This window comes from Pipistrellus kuhlii, unplaced genomic scaffold (genome assembly GCF_014108245.1).
Source record: "Pipistrellus kuhlii isolate mPipKuh1 unplaced genomic scaffold, mPipKuh1.p scaffold_m20_p_39, whole genome shotgun sequence".
In the NCBI taxonomy this organism is placed as follows: domain Eukaryota; kingdom Metazoa; phylum Chordata; class Mammalia; order Chiroptera; family Vespertilionidae; genus Pipistrellus; species Pipistrellus kuhlii.
Window position 1 is genome coordinate 2,497,235 of NW_023425539.1, and position 14,955 is coordinate 2,512,189.

Genomic DNA, 14,955 nt, shown 5'->3' on the forward strand with positions numbered 1-14,955 from the left:
CTCCTGGCTCAGATTCCCTCCCTTTCCCGGGGTCAGAGCAGGTGGGGTGTCCAGGACGGGGGGGGGGGGGGGGGCAAGTCTGTCCTCGCTGTCACCGCTGAGACATCCCCATTCCCTCGTCCTGGGCCCCTGCGGGTGGCTGTGGAGTCGGTCTTCAGTCCGTACTGCCATCCCAGCCCTGCTCCACTGCTCCTCTGGGGACGTCTGTGATAGCGCCAACAACAAAAATACAATAGAATAATAAAACAAAGAGTACAAGGTTATCTTTCCTTGCTTTGAAACAGTATTTGGGGCCCAGTTTAGTTGATTAGAGCCGTGGCCGGCAAACCGTGGCTCACGAGCCACATGTGGCTCTTTGGCCCCTTGAGTGTGGCTCAGCGTTAGAACCGTTAGAACCACTTCTTCAAAACAGACTCGCCCAGGCCGAAAACCGGCTTCTGCGCAAGGGCACGAAGTTTCAATCCCACTGCATGTGGGCGCCCGCACGTGGTATTTGGTGGAAGAGCCACACTCAAGGGGCCAAAGAGCCGCATGTGGCTCGTGAGCCGTGGTTTGCTGACCGCTTGATGAGAGCATTGTCCTGATATGCCACGGTTGAGGGTTTGATTCCCCAGTCAGGGCACAGAAAAGAATCAAGCAATGAATGCAAAGGTAAGTCGAACAACAAATCAATGTCTCTCTCCTGAGCGTGCGCGCTCTCTCTCTCTCTCTCTCTCTCTCTCTCTCTCTCTCTCTCGTCAACCAAAAAGAAAAAAGAAAGAGCCCAACCAGCGTGACTCAGTTGTATGAACAAAGAGGTGGTGGGTTCGATTCCTGGGCAGGGCACATGCCCAGGTTGCGGGCTGAATCCCCAATGTGGGCCGTGCAGGAGGCAGCCAATCAATGATTCTCTCTCATCATGGATGTTTCTATTTCTCTCCCTCCCTTCCGCTCTGAAATCAATAAGAATATGTCTAAAAACAAATAAAAGAAAGAAAAAAAATTATTTGCAATACACTGTCAGACCTGACACTTTCCCTGTCCTTGTTGCACAGGGTGAAGAAATCACAGACACTTTTAGGAAATCCTCTAAAGGAGGACCTGGCAGCCTTTCCCTGTCAGAGGCCAGACAGTAAATATTTCAGGCCTTGCTGGCCATGGGGCATCTGTACAAGTGGCCCGGCCCGGCCCCGAAGCCGGAAGGAGCACAGACAATGCGGGCGCACAGCGCTCTGCTGTGCTTTTCCCGCTGGCGAGGACGCCCCAGCCAGCGCTCAGGACGGCCTCCGTGACCGCCCTCGCTGCGCTGCGGCGACTGGAAACCGGGCCTGCAGTCGCTCTGAGCACACCTGAACGTAAATGAACGAGTGCGACTGGTCCGACAAAACTTTATTGGCTAAAACATGGGGTGGACTGGGATTGGCCCATGGGCCATCGTCTCTGACCTCGGCTCTACACCCATTCAGTATGTTCGTTTCTGTGGCAGGAACCAGCTAGCTTGTTTATGTTTATTTTTAAAATTTTGTTGACGTGGGCCCAGGTCCAGGTGAGAAAGCGCTGACCCAGCACACAGCGATGTTGGGAAGGCCAGGTAGTGCACCGGGCAGTGCTCAGGGGCAGATGAATGACAGCTGTGGGGGTAATGAATTGCTCAACTTAGGATAATGTCTGTGATAGACACCATTTAGAGAGGAAGGAAGGAAAAGTCAGATCTTTAGGACGTAAACGGAAAACAAACAGGGACCCTCAGTCCAATCCAAAAGCTCTTTCTGCAAACCCCCAGGCGCCAGGCCCAGGGGTGGGAATCAGGGGCCTCCAGGGGGCTCCTGGGCGCCTCCGGGGTGGGGGGGTGAGGAGCCACCCGCCTGCTGGAGACACGGTGACCCACAGGGAGCCAGACCAGGAGGCGGGAGACGCGCCTGAGCCCTGCGGCCGGGAAGGGGCTCTTTAGAAAAGGCCTCTGTCATCCACTAGCCCAGCGGTCGGCAAACTCATTTGTCCACAGAGCCAAGTATCAACAGGACAACCATTGAAATTTCTTTTGAGAGCCAAATCATTTAAACTTAAACTTCTTCTAACTTCTTCAAAATGGACTCGCCCAGGCCGTGGTGTTTTGTGGAAGAGCCGCATGAAGTTTGCTGACCACTGCACTAGACCAGGAAAGCACGGAATGAAGGCAGGCTCAATGCCGCCATGTGACTGTGAGGCTTCTCGGAGCTCTGATACGCCGGCATGCCACGTGACTCTCCGAGGGAAGGCACAGATGCAGGTTTCTTAAACGTAACTTCTCGGCGAGGAGTCTTTTCCTGCAAACCTGCTTTAGATTTGCTGAGCCACGCATTCCCCAGGCTACGAAAGGCTTTCTGTGCGCATCCTTGTTAGTGGCTGTCCAATATGTATGAGCCATCATCTATTTACGGACTCATCTTTTCTGCCATTGCTGGGCGCGTACGTGTGCCGCTTCCCTCCGATTTGTTTTCTCGCCTGTAATTAAAAAACAGGGCACTTGCTCGGCACACATATTCCAAAGGTGCTCCATGCGCAGCTCTAGCCGCTCCTGGGAGCCAGGAAGAAGAGCCTCGTGTCCCCACAGGTGCAGCTGGCTAGTTGCCAAGGCAACCACTTGGGTCAGGACGAGAGAGGATGCTGGGAGGTGGAGCTACCCAAGGCAGCTCCGGGGCCAGGCGGCTGGGAGCCTGGGATGCAGAGGCAGACCGGGCCTGGCTGCTGGGCCCCCCTCGGGAATGACGGCGGGGCCTCTGAGCTGCCTCTGCTTTCCCCACGGCTCCCGTGGCTCCAGGCTCCCGGACTCTCAGCCAGAAGCCTCTTTCTCGCTGTGAATTTGTCTTTGGGGCAAAGTGGGGGGCAGAGGTCAGAGCAGGAAGGGGAGTCCTGGGGGGCGGATTAGCCTGCATTCTCGCCTCGGTTGGCTCCGGTTCTCCAAAGGTCCTCCTCTTGTTTGCCGCTGGATGGGGCATTTTCTTCACGTGGTTTGAATTCTAGGCTCCTCCAGGCCGTTCTCCCCAGGATCCCCTTGAGCACAGTTGCCTGCCAGACGGCGCAGTTTCTGGGTGAGAGGAGAGCCGGTCTTCCGGGAACTGTCCCAGGATGCAGTGAGCAGGAGTCGTGGTGCAAGGACCAGGGTCCCAGGGGCCTCCGATGGCACCATGCTCACCCTGACTGTCAGGCACACACAGGCGGTTAAGCAACCATCCTCCACAAGGGCTTTCTGTGACCCCGGCCCGCGCAATATTCCTTCCTTAAAAAAAAGAAAAAAAAAAAGGACCAGCTGATGTGGCTTAGGGGTTGAACATCGACCCATAAACGAAGGGGTTACCTTATCGATTCCCGGTCAGGGCACATGTCTGATGGGTGGAGTCTGGAGCCAGCCAGTTCATATTTCTCTCTCTCATCAATGTTTCTATCTCTCTATCCCTCTCCCTTCCCTTCTCTCTATAAATAAAAGCACATCTTAGAAATAATAAATAAATAAAAAGAATACAAATTATATGCACCAAACTGGAACCAGCGGTCAGCCACCATGGGTGGGAGGCGATCCGTATACCTCACACCCACAGGTTCTTAGGACAAGCACTTACTTCTGTGTTACTTTTATAATTTATAATTTCATTTTAAATTTTAATTGTTATTGTTTTTTAAAATGTATTTTTATTGATTTCAGAGAGGAAGGGAGAGGGAGAGAGAGAGAGAGACATCCGTAATAAGAGAGAATCATGGATTGGCTGCCTCCTGCACATCCCCCTACTGGGGACTGAACCCATGACCGGGAATCAAACCGTGACCTCCTGGTTCACAGCTGGATGCTCAATCACTGAGCCACACTGGCTGGGCTGGAATTTAATTTTTAAAAAGTAGGAATATATAAAGAAGAAAAAATATTCCCTGTAATCCATTAACCAAGGCAATCAATAGGAATAATGAGCATTTTTCTCCTAGGCTTTTAAAAAGTGATTTAAAAAAAAATAGCAACAGCAGAAACCGGTTTGGCTCAATGGATAGAGCGTCGGCTTGGGGACTGGAAGGTCCTGGGTTCGATTCCGATCAAGGGCATGTACCTTGGTTGCGGGCATATCCCCAGTAGGGGGTGTGCAAAAGGCAGCTGATGGATGACTCTCATCGATGATTCTAACTCTCTATCTCTCTCCTTTCCTCACTGTACAAAATCAATAAAACATATTTAAAAAATAATAAAAATAAATAAATAAATAAAAATAGCAACAGTCACTTTATAAGAAAAGGGCTCTTTGCATTATAGCTGGACTCTGCAGGGCTCTGAGGTCCCAGTCCCTGTCAGTGCCCCGCTGGCCTGCCCCTTCACACCTGCCAGCCCCCCCTGAGGAGAGGACACCCACCATGGGCCCAGGGTGGGATGGAGCAGGCCTCTCTCCCTTCTCTGGCCGACTTGGCAGGTCTCCAGAAAAGCTCCCTCCCGCGGCATCACCTCCAGGGACTCCTGCTGACCTTGGCTTTTGGTTCAGTTCTTGCTCTTGGCCTTCATCCTAGAACTGGATGCCTGCATCGGGCTCCTGTCCCCACATCTCCTCTCAGCCCCCGCCCCACCATTTCCCACCGCGGCCCTCCCTCCCACCACCCCAGCGGGAGGCCGATGCCTGGGGCACCTCCTCCTTCCCCTGCTCACCTCTCTGAGGGCCCGTGGCTGTAGCAAGATGTCCATGAGGGGCCACTTGGATGCCGGGGAGTCCACAGGATGGTTTTGAACTGGATGGAAGAATAGTCCCGTGTGCCCGGCTGGCGTGGCCCAGGTTGAGTATCGACCTATGAACCAGGAGGTCGTGGTTGGATTCCCAGTCAGGGCACCTGCCTGGGTTCTTGGCTCAATCCCTAAAGTGAGGCGTGTAGGAGGCAGCCGATCAATGATTCTCATCATTGATGTTTCTCTCTCTCTCTCTCCCTCTCCCTTCCTCTCTGAAATCAATAAAAAATATATATTTAAAAAAAGAATAGTCCTGCCAAAACCGGTTTGGCTCAGTGGATAGAGTGTCGGCCTACAGACTGAAGGGTCTCAGGTTCGATTCTGGTCAAGGGCATGTGCCTTGGTTGCGGGCACATCCCCAGTGGGGGGTGTGCAAGAGGCGGCTGACTGATGATTCTCTCTCATCAATGTTTCCAACACTCTATCCCTCTCTCTTCCTCTCTGTGAAAAATCAATAAAATATATTAAAAAAGAAAAGAAAAAGAAAAAGAATAGTCCTGTGTGACTTCCTTTTATCGCTCAAACCAGACCCCTCAGCCCTCCTGCAGCCCATCCATCAGCTGAGGGCTTGGGAAGCAGAGGAGGTCCCAGCTCGGGCTCCCTCTGGCGGCTGGCCGGGGAAGACACCCCCGGACATTCCCTGGGGGGAGGGGATGCGCAGGGCTCCCTGCAGGGCCGGGCTGCCTCCCGGGAGGGCCGAGCTCGATGTTTTGATCGCGGCCCAGGGGAGCTGCGTGGGGCCGGTTAACCAGGCTGGAGGTAAACACGCGCCGAGAGGCCGGGCTCCCTGCGCAGCGGGTCTAATTACAAGTGCGACGTCATGACAACAGGACAGACGTGGGGGAAACAGAGGGCAGCAAACCTCGCACCAGCCGCCGCCCGCCACACGGCACTCCCTGCTGTGCTCACTCTCCTCCGAGGGACTTCCCCCGGAGCGTGGAGGGTGCGCTGCTTCTTACATTTCACCTGGTGACACAATTATTACACCCTGTCGTGGCAAACTCGGCAAATGCACAAAGTAACCAACAAAACAGAAATGTCCCCAGATGGCATACCCCGACACTCTTTCATGTGCCATGGACTTATTTTCTGTTCTCACCTTGTTGGTTTGCTTGTTTACTGTCTGCTGCTCATCCTACACACACACACCCTGCCCCCAAGTCTCATTTTTGTTCATAGCGAATGCCCCAGGGCTCAGGACAGGGCCGGGCACATAGTAGGTACTTTACTGCACGTCTGATGAATTCAGGGGGGCAATGTGTATGTTTTCTCAGTGGTAGTCACCCATTTCATGCTATTTTGATACTGATTTCTTCGTGTCCTTCTTGTGTATGTGTGTGTGGGGGAGGGAATGGCCTTGGTGCCAGGCTAGGCACATGAGGACAGCGGGAGGCACAGAGGAGGCAGCCCAGGAACATGGATGCCCGAATTGCATATCTGCCCAAAAGGAGCACCGAGGCAGGCAGGCAGCGTGAGGGCAGAGGAGCAGCTGAGTCAGGGCCTGTGTGGGACCTCAGCTCATCTTCCGGTGGCTTGTACAGAAAGCTGAGAGGTTCCTTGAATGTGCTCCAGGCCTCACAGATGGCCAGCAATGGAGTCAGACCTGGAATTGCAGGCATCCGAAATAATAAGAGCGTAGTATGCAAATCGTCCCCTGGACCGGAGTTCTTCCAGGCGTTGGACCAGGGGGCGGGCCGACCGAGGGAAGGGAGAGAGGCCCTGAAATCGTGCACTGGGCCTCTAGTAATAACGTAATATAAAAGCCTAAGTGCTTTTTTCATTTGACACTGTTTTACCCGAAGCCTCAGTCTGTGCTGATAGGAAAACAGTTTCACAGGCTGAACTTCACAAAGAGGCTTCGTTAGCTGGTTAACTGAGGCAAAGATCCTGTGGGAACGTGCAATGGGGTGACCCGCTGTTCCTGTCGATGCAGAAGGTCAAGGTCCTCTTGCTGTGAGATTGGTTTGATGCGAGTTCACCCAAATCCATCCAAAATGCACCGCTCGATGTGTATGAAACATATTTTAGATGATTGTGCAAAAATTCAGACAGGAGATGGTACTAGTTCACCAACTGGATACATGCATCACTTCACATGAAATCACATATCAGTCGCACTTTTTAAAAAATATATATTTTATTGATTTCTTACAGAGAGGAAGAGAGAGGGATAGAGAGTTAGAAACATCGATGAGAGAGAAACATCGATCAGCACCTCTAGCACACCCCCCACTGGGGATGTGCCCGCAACCAAGGTTCATGCCCTTGACCGAATCGGTCCGCAGGCTGACGCTCTATCCACTGAGCCAAACCGGTTTCAGCTTGTTGCACTTTTAATTAAAACAAATGAGCTCACCTCTGGGCCTTCGTTATTTCAAAAGTAGAACTTTCTCAGGGCGCTTTTGAGACGACCATTGCAATTCGCTGTCCCCACAAGCGACTGCTTACAAGTGTGAGCCCGCAAAGAGCTCGACAGCTTCTAGTTCAAAATCCGGTGCAAGCTTTTCTCCGAACCCGGGCCCTTTCCCGGTTGTCGGTCGGCTTCTGGGCCCCACAGCCACCAGCATTCACCCAGGAGAGCTGCTGAGCTCCGCAGCCAATCCATCCCTTCTGGGCGGAGCCTCCGGCTCTCATTTCCAGACGCACGCTCACGGGTCTGGGGAGTCTGTTTCTAAGAGTCCCCGGGCCCAGTCCTGGCCCCAGGGAGTGCCTGGCTGGCCCATCCCCAAAGGCAAAGTCCCACCTGCCCGGGAGCCTCCGTGAGGAGCTCTGCCCCAGCAGGCTGTTCTCCCCATGATGCCCCCCCCCCCCCCAAAAAAAGGCAGATCAGGGGTGTGGGGTCGGGGGGAGGTGGTGGGGTCTGAGCCCTGGAGGTTCAGTCTCAGGGTATAAGAGGTCCTGCAGGGGAGGAAAACCAGGAAAACAGCCTCCCTTAAGCCTTCTCCTTGCTCAGGGATTCAATGACGCAGAAATGAAGAAAACCCTCCATCTGGGGACACGGTCATGTGATTAGAGAGAAAAGGCACTCCCTAACAGGGCAGACAGGCAGAGCACAGGTGAATTAAAGACAGTAAATTGTAGATTTTCATTTTCACCAAAAACTTCAGTCTCATTCTTTGTTGTTGTTAATCTTCACCGGAGGATATTTTTTCCATTGATTTTTAGAGAGAGTGGAAGGGAGGGAGGGAAAGAGAGGGAGAGAGAAACATTGATGTGAGAGACACATCCCCACTGGGCAGGGTATATTTGCAATATATCTATTCAATAATGGCAAAATTAATTGACAAAATTTAATTAATACATGTACAAAAACTTGAGGGGTACTATATAAAGAACGTCCTAATAGAGACTGAGCATATAAAACACCCACATAAAGACATCATTCTTCAGGAGAATGCAAAGTCCGGTTGGTAACCCCACGTACTGGTGAAGATGTAGAGGGCTTGAAATGCACTGCTGATCGGAATGGAAATTGGTGCCATTGTTTTGGAAATAATAATGTTGGTCAGTGTCTAGTAAAGCTGAATACATACATAAGCTATAACCCAACAATCCTGCTCCTAGGCATATGGAGCCGACAGAAAAGTATACACGCATGTCCCCCAAACCCATATTCAAGACTGTTCAGAACAGCACCATCGGTAACAGTTCCAAACTTAAAATAACAACTACCCCTCTACAATGGAGTAGCCAAGTGGAATGCAGATATTCACGCAATGGAATGCTCCAGAGCAGGTGTTTCAGATGCTGGTGTTCATCAGAATCACCCCCGGGGCTTGTTCCCCTATGACCGCTGGGCTCCACCGGCCTCTCCCCCGGCACCACACAGAGCACAGCTCACATTCCCCCCTCGCTGCCCTTACCACAGTGGATGCGGCTGCCAGCAACTCCTGGAGTGTTCTCTCCTCCCTCCCATCAGCAAGAGAGAGGACCAGGAGGCATAAGAGGAGGCCTTGTTCCTGACCGTCAGCACAAACACACGATCTCTCCTCTGGCGGTTAGCCGCGCCTCCCTGACTCTGTGGATATATTAGGAGCACTGCTCCACACAACGACAACACAATGAGAGCGTATTATGGTAGCCATCGTTATCCCCGCTTTCGAGAGACGGGATGGACCATTAGGTGGACTGAGGGAAAGCCATGCTGCTAGGCAAAAGCAGGAGTGAGATTCAGACCACATCTTCTGACTCTATGCCCCTTCCTCGCAGCTGGCTGCACCCCCAGACTGCCAGGCCTGCCCCGCCCTCTTCTGCAGAGCTACCTCGTTCCAGGTCCACCGTGAAGCACTCTGCCTCCAAGAGCCAAATGCTGCAACCCAGAGCAAGAGGCTTCTGCGTGATGTGAATGTCCTATTGTGTAGTTACACAATCTTCTTCTTCTTCCTTTAAAAAAAAAAAAAAACTTTATTAATTTTTTTTACAGAGAGGAAAGGAGAGAGATAGAGAGCTAGAAATGTCGATGAGAGAAACATCGACCAGCTGCCTCCTGCACACCCCTCACTGGGGATGTGCCCGCAACCAACGTACATGCCCCTGACCGGAATCCAACCGGGGATCTTTCAGTCCGCAGACCGACGCTCTATCCACTGAGCCAAACCGGTTTCGGCCACAATGTTCTTTTGGGCATTAAAAGCTCAGCCCCCAAAGAGCTCCTGTTTCTGTTGGGCAGCGGCTCCTGTTGCTGCAGCTAATTGGCTGCCTGGGGAGGTGGATGCAGCTGCAGTGACACGCTGACCTTCCAGCCCAGTCGCTCAGCATGAGCGGGCATGTGCTTCCTCCAGGCATCAGCATTTCTGAAACAGCCGCTGGTGTCTTTGGCAGAGCCCAACTGGAAGCAGGGGGAGGGGGGCCTCGCCCTGAAAATATTGTAAACTGGCCTGATGGGATTCAGCACCAAGGCCAGCGACTCAGGCCCCGGGGGAGGGTAGGAAGCCACAAAGCAGAGGTTCTCAGCCTTGACTGCAAGTTGGAATCACCTGAGAATTTTAGAACAAATTCTGGCCCTGGCTGGGTACCGGCTGGGTAGCTCGGTTGTGCACCAAGGTTGTGGGTTCCATCCCCTGCCAGGGCACATACAAGGAGCACCCAATGGTAGATGTTTTTTTTCTTCTCTCTCCCTTTCTCATCAATAAAAACAAATTTTGATGTCTGGGATAAACCGCAGTCCACTTGGATCAAAGCTTCTTGTGGGTAGATACATACATTTTTAAGCCCCTCTTTCCCAGGTGATTCTAATATGCGGCGAGGACTGAGAATGACCATAGTAAGAAGTGAACAAACAGGAGGTGGAGGGTTCTGAAGAGGAGGCGGCACAGGGGACCGTGAGCCTCAGGGTGTGAGAAGGACCTTTCCGGGAGGCATTTAGTTTCCCCCTCATCCCTGCTTCCACGGAAACTATTCCTGGCCCACTCCCCCTGGGAGCTACTCTCTCCACGTTAGCATCATCCTTCTTGGGCTCCCTTCTTATTGCATTTACGAGAAATAGCCTAGACATTCCTCATGGCAAATTCTGGAGCTCAATTGGGCTCAATTAAAACACACACACACACACACACACACACACACATACACACACATGGATGGATAGATGATAGATAGATAGATAGATAGATAGATAGATAGATAGAAAGAGGCTTCAGACATAACAGTAGTCTGGGTATTGGCAGAATCTTTCCTGCTTTGAGGATTTTAAAAAAGGAAAATCACGCTCTAAGCTGTTTGGCTCAGTGGATAGAGCGTTGGCCTGCAGACCCAAGGGTCCCAGGTTCAATTCTGGTCAAGGGTATGTATGTTGGTTGCAGGCACATCCCCAGTAGGGAGTGTGCAGGAAGCAGCTGATCGATGTTTCTAACTCTCTATCCCTCTCCCTTCCTCTTTGTAAAAATTAATAAAACATATATTAAAAATAAAAAAATAATACAAATAAAAAAGGAAGAGTGAGTGTTGCTTATAATGGGATAAAAATTGGAAACCACTTTATAGTTTGAAAACAGGGTGTTATATTTGTATAACGAAACAATCAGGAGCTGTGTGTCTGTGCAGGGAAATGCAATGGAGCCACTGCACAGGGTGCTGCCCAGGAAAACGTGATGGCGTGGGAGCTGTGTGCGGCGCTGCATGAAGAAAACCCTGGTCCGTAAGGATGTGCCACTTTCAACAGAGAGGTTTGGGCTGAAATAAAATACCATAGAACAATCAATGACTACACTATATAGATCTTCCCCTGCAATAAAGAACTTCTCTAAGGCAAATGCCCGCGTTTCCTTGGACTTAAATATTAATGATAGAACCAAGCCCCGTCTAGGGAATAAATTTTAGTTTATGTGAAATTTTTATGAACTGATCAGTGGGTTGGGTCAAAGAGCAGAACCAGAACACAGTCACAAAGAGGTCTTAGTGACTCACCGCGAAAAGGACATGAACTTGGAGGAGGCACTTACCTACTGGCGTCGGCAACACCCCTACAAACCTCAGCCATGTCCCAGTGGGAAGCAGGGCCGGAAGCAGAGAGCAGGCTGAGAGAAGGAAACTTTACTCCATTTTTTAAAATCACAGACAGGGTGGGAGAGCCACTCGTGGGTTCTCTTCCCATAGGCACCTTCAGCAGGGCAGAGGGAGGAAATGAAAGAGCTGGAACCGTGTTCACTGAAATGGAAATACCGGGCCTGTGGGATGGGGTCTTAGGAGAGCCGCAGCCCAGACGCTGACTGCCACTCGTGCACGACCATAAATGATTCAGTGCGATGCGCTGGGAGGGGCTCCCGGGGCCATTAGGGGCCAGCGCTCCCGTTTCCCACCGGCGTGCAGCTGCCCAGAAGAGTCTCCACCCACCCGTGAAAAACGTGTTTCTATGCTGACATTCTTCAGAGCAGCCTGCTTCTCTGAAAAAGTATCATCTAAAACAATGGGAAAATGCAGTCTACGCAGGGTGCGAAATCAAGAGTGCCTTTCGTCTGTAACTTCCAGCTTGCTCATCCCCAGAGGCAAATGCTCCTACCATCTTCTCACTATCCTTCGCTGATATTCCACATGTAAAATAAACAACCCATAAAGTCTCTCTCGCTCTTCCTTCCTCCCTCTCTAAAATCAATGAAAACATTGTCCATCGGTGGGGTGGTGGGAGCACGGAGGAAAATAGGAGATTCTGAGGAGGGGCAGGTCAGGAAGTCTTCCCAGAGGCAAGGCCATTGAAGTAGTCCCCTTTTCTAAAAAACTGAGGTGAAGTTCACACAACACAAAATTAATTATTTAAAGAATACGACTCAGGGGCACTTAGTCCATTCGCATCATTGTGCAACCAACTCCTCCATGTGCATGTCATCACCCCCAAAGGTTGGGGGCCCCGAGTCACATTCAATTGGATTTGGAAAAAGATTTATGTGAGTTTTTGCATAAAGCTCATACACAGGATATAAAGATGAAGAGAACATGCCCGGCTCTCCAGGGCCTTGCAGACTAATGGAAACCCCCTGGCCTCCAGATTACTTGCTGAGAATATTCTGAGGAATAATGTGCCAGTGTAATCACCTATTTGATTTGATTTTTACGACTGCATAAAGTTGCTAGAGTCCATTTTGCAGATGAGAAAACTGAACTCAGAGAATGAGTTAATGATTGTCCATGGTCTAAAAGTATCAAATCCAGGGTCAGAATATAGGACTTTGCACTCCAAGCCTCATTCTTTTCACTGCTGATTATAGTTCACGAGGGATGAAGTTAGGCAAAAGGCAGCTGGTAGCTATCAGGAGCAATTAGTCCTCACAACGTTGATATAGGTTGTGACTTTAACAAATGATGTATAATGAAATCAACTTTACCACAGGCTAATTGATTATATATATATATATATATATATATATATATAGAGAGAGAGAGAGAGAGAGAGAGAGAGAGAGAGAGAGAGAGAGAGAGAGTTAGTTAAGACCCAGCTGGTATGGCTCAGTAGTTGAGTACTGACCCATAAACCAAGAGGTCACAGTTTGATTCCTGGTCAGGGCACATGCCTAGGTTGTGGGCTGGATCCCCAGAATGGGGTATGTGGGAGGTAACCAATCAATGATTCCCTCTCACCATTGATGTTTCTATCTTTCTCTCCCTCTCCCTTTCTTTCTTTGAAATCAATTAAAAATATAATATATATGAGTTAAGTTGCTGTAGCATCTATCGACATTATAACAAAGTGACATTGAAGGAAACTATGTTATTCGAGGACTGCTGTACTCTGGTCTCTTTAGTTCCCATCCGTAAAAGGACAATACCGCCTCCCTGAGTGAACAGGACTTGGTTATTTCTCTGTGTGCTGTATGCATGAATGAAGCAAAATGCCGTACCTTCCAGTTATGAGAACACCCTGGCACAGGTGACAGGGAGCTGCCAAACATTCCTGACAGCAATGGGAGGCCGGAAGTTATTTAGGAAGATAGACGACAGCTGTATGCAGAGCGGGGTGAGAGGGTGAGGTGAGAGGCAGGGCACCCACTCAGAGGGTGGCGGTTACACACAAGTCTGGTGATCCGACACAAGCAACGTCGGACCAGAGAGGGAAATGGAGAGGACCCAGGACTTAGTCCAGCATGAAAGCCACACAATGCCATATTCTCAGCTGTAAGAGTTAAGTGACACATTCGTTTAGAGATAACTTGTCAAATGATGATATTTAATCCACACATTTTAGCACTGAGTTACAAGTAGCTACCGGCTATTTTTTTCCTGCTCCCCCTGATGCTGGAAGCAACTTCGTTGATAAAAGACCAACTAGCTGTTTGAAAGTATCTGAAAGACATATATACTAATTATGAGAAACTGACTTTCCTAAGAGCTTTCTATCTCAAAGGAGGGAAGATGATCAGGGTCGGGAAGAGAAGGTAATGTTACAAGGGCGAGGAGAGAGAACACTGTGACCTCTGGGATTCCTCCAAGCAGAAAGTTGCAGGCTTTCAGCACCCAATCTTCTTAGCTTTTAAGCGCCTACCGAGGAGTAAGTAATAAAGAGCTTTGCGAGCTCAGCAGCTCTGCCAAGGGGTGAAGCTCGGCCGAGTAGAGCAGAAGGCATCAGGCTAAAGTGCCTTCATCCTTCTCTATTCCAACCCAGCCAGCAGATCTGCATCTTCAGGAGGAAAATATTTTTCTCTCGGCTTCTGCCTCAGAGAAACAAGAGAAAATGCTCCAAAAGCAACCACCTCCAGTGATTCTGCAGCCCCCTGCCCACCTGTTTTTGCTTCTAAGCAGCTCTGAGGTCCGATGAGGCGGGCAGAGCCGATGAGTTTTTCCTGCCTAAGGAAAGGCCAGGTTCAGCAGGAGTGGCACCTGTCAAAGCCATTCCACCAGGAAGGGACATGCACCCCACCCCCGTTTGGGGCACTGACTGGGGATCTGTGCTGAGGTGCTTTGTCTGCCACCTCCAGGGAGACCTCCGTGGTTTCTTTTTAAAAAATTGATCTTAGAAAGGAAGGGGAAAGAGACACATCAATTTATTGATTTGTTCCACTTATGTATGTATTCATTGGTTGATTCTTGTATGTGCCCTGACCGGGGATCAAACCACAACCGTGGAGTATGAGGACGACACTCTAACCCAGTGATCGGCAAACTCAGTCCACAGAGCCAAATATCAAGACAACAATTGAAATTTCTTTTGAGAGCCACATTTTTTAAAACTTAAACTTCTTCTAACGCCACTTCTTCAAAATAGACACGCCCAAGCTGTGGTATTTTGTGGGAGAGCCGCACTCAAGGGGCCAGAGAGCTGCATGTGGCTCGAGAGCTGCAGTGTGCCGACCACCGGTCTAACTAACTGAGCTACCTGGCCAGTGCTGACCTGTGTTTCTAAGTGAGAAGGCACAGAGTTGGGTAGGAAGTTTGGTTTAGAGCACATGTGTCAAACACAAGGCCCGAGGGCCAAATCCGTCCCGCCAGGCCTTGCAATGTGGCCCACACCGCGTTTCCATCACAATGACAGTTTATGACTGTTCAGTAAACCATTCGGCCCGCGATTTAGGCTGGATTTTAGATTTTGGCCCCTTCTCTGATTGAGTTCGACACCCCTAGTTTAGAGTAACGCCACTAGAAAAATATCTTCTCCATCAATGCCTTAGTTCTTGTAAAGAAAAAGTGATTTCACAAATGAGACCTTTTTATTAAGCCTTTAGCTGCTAGTTAGCCTTCCTTGAAAATAATCAAGCTGCAGGGCTTTTAATAGAGTCTAAATGCGTTACCTTTAAACAGGCAAAACTGGTGGTTCT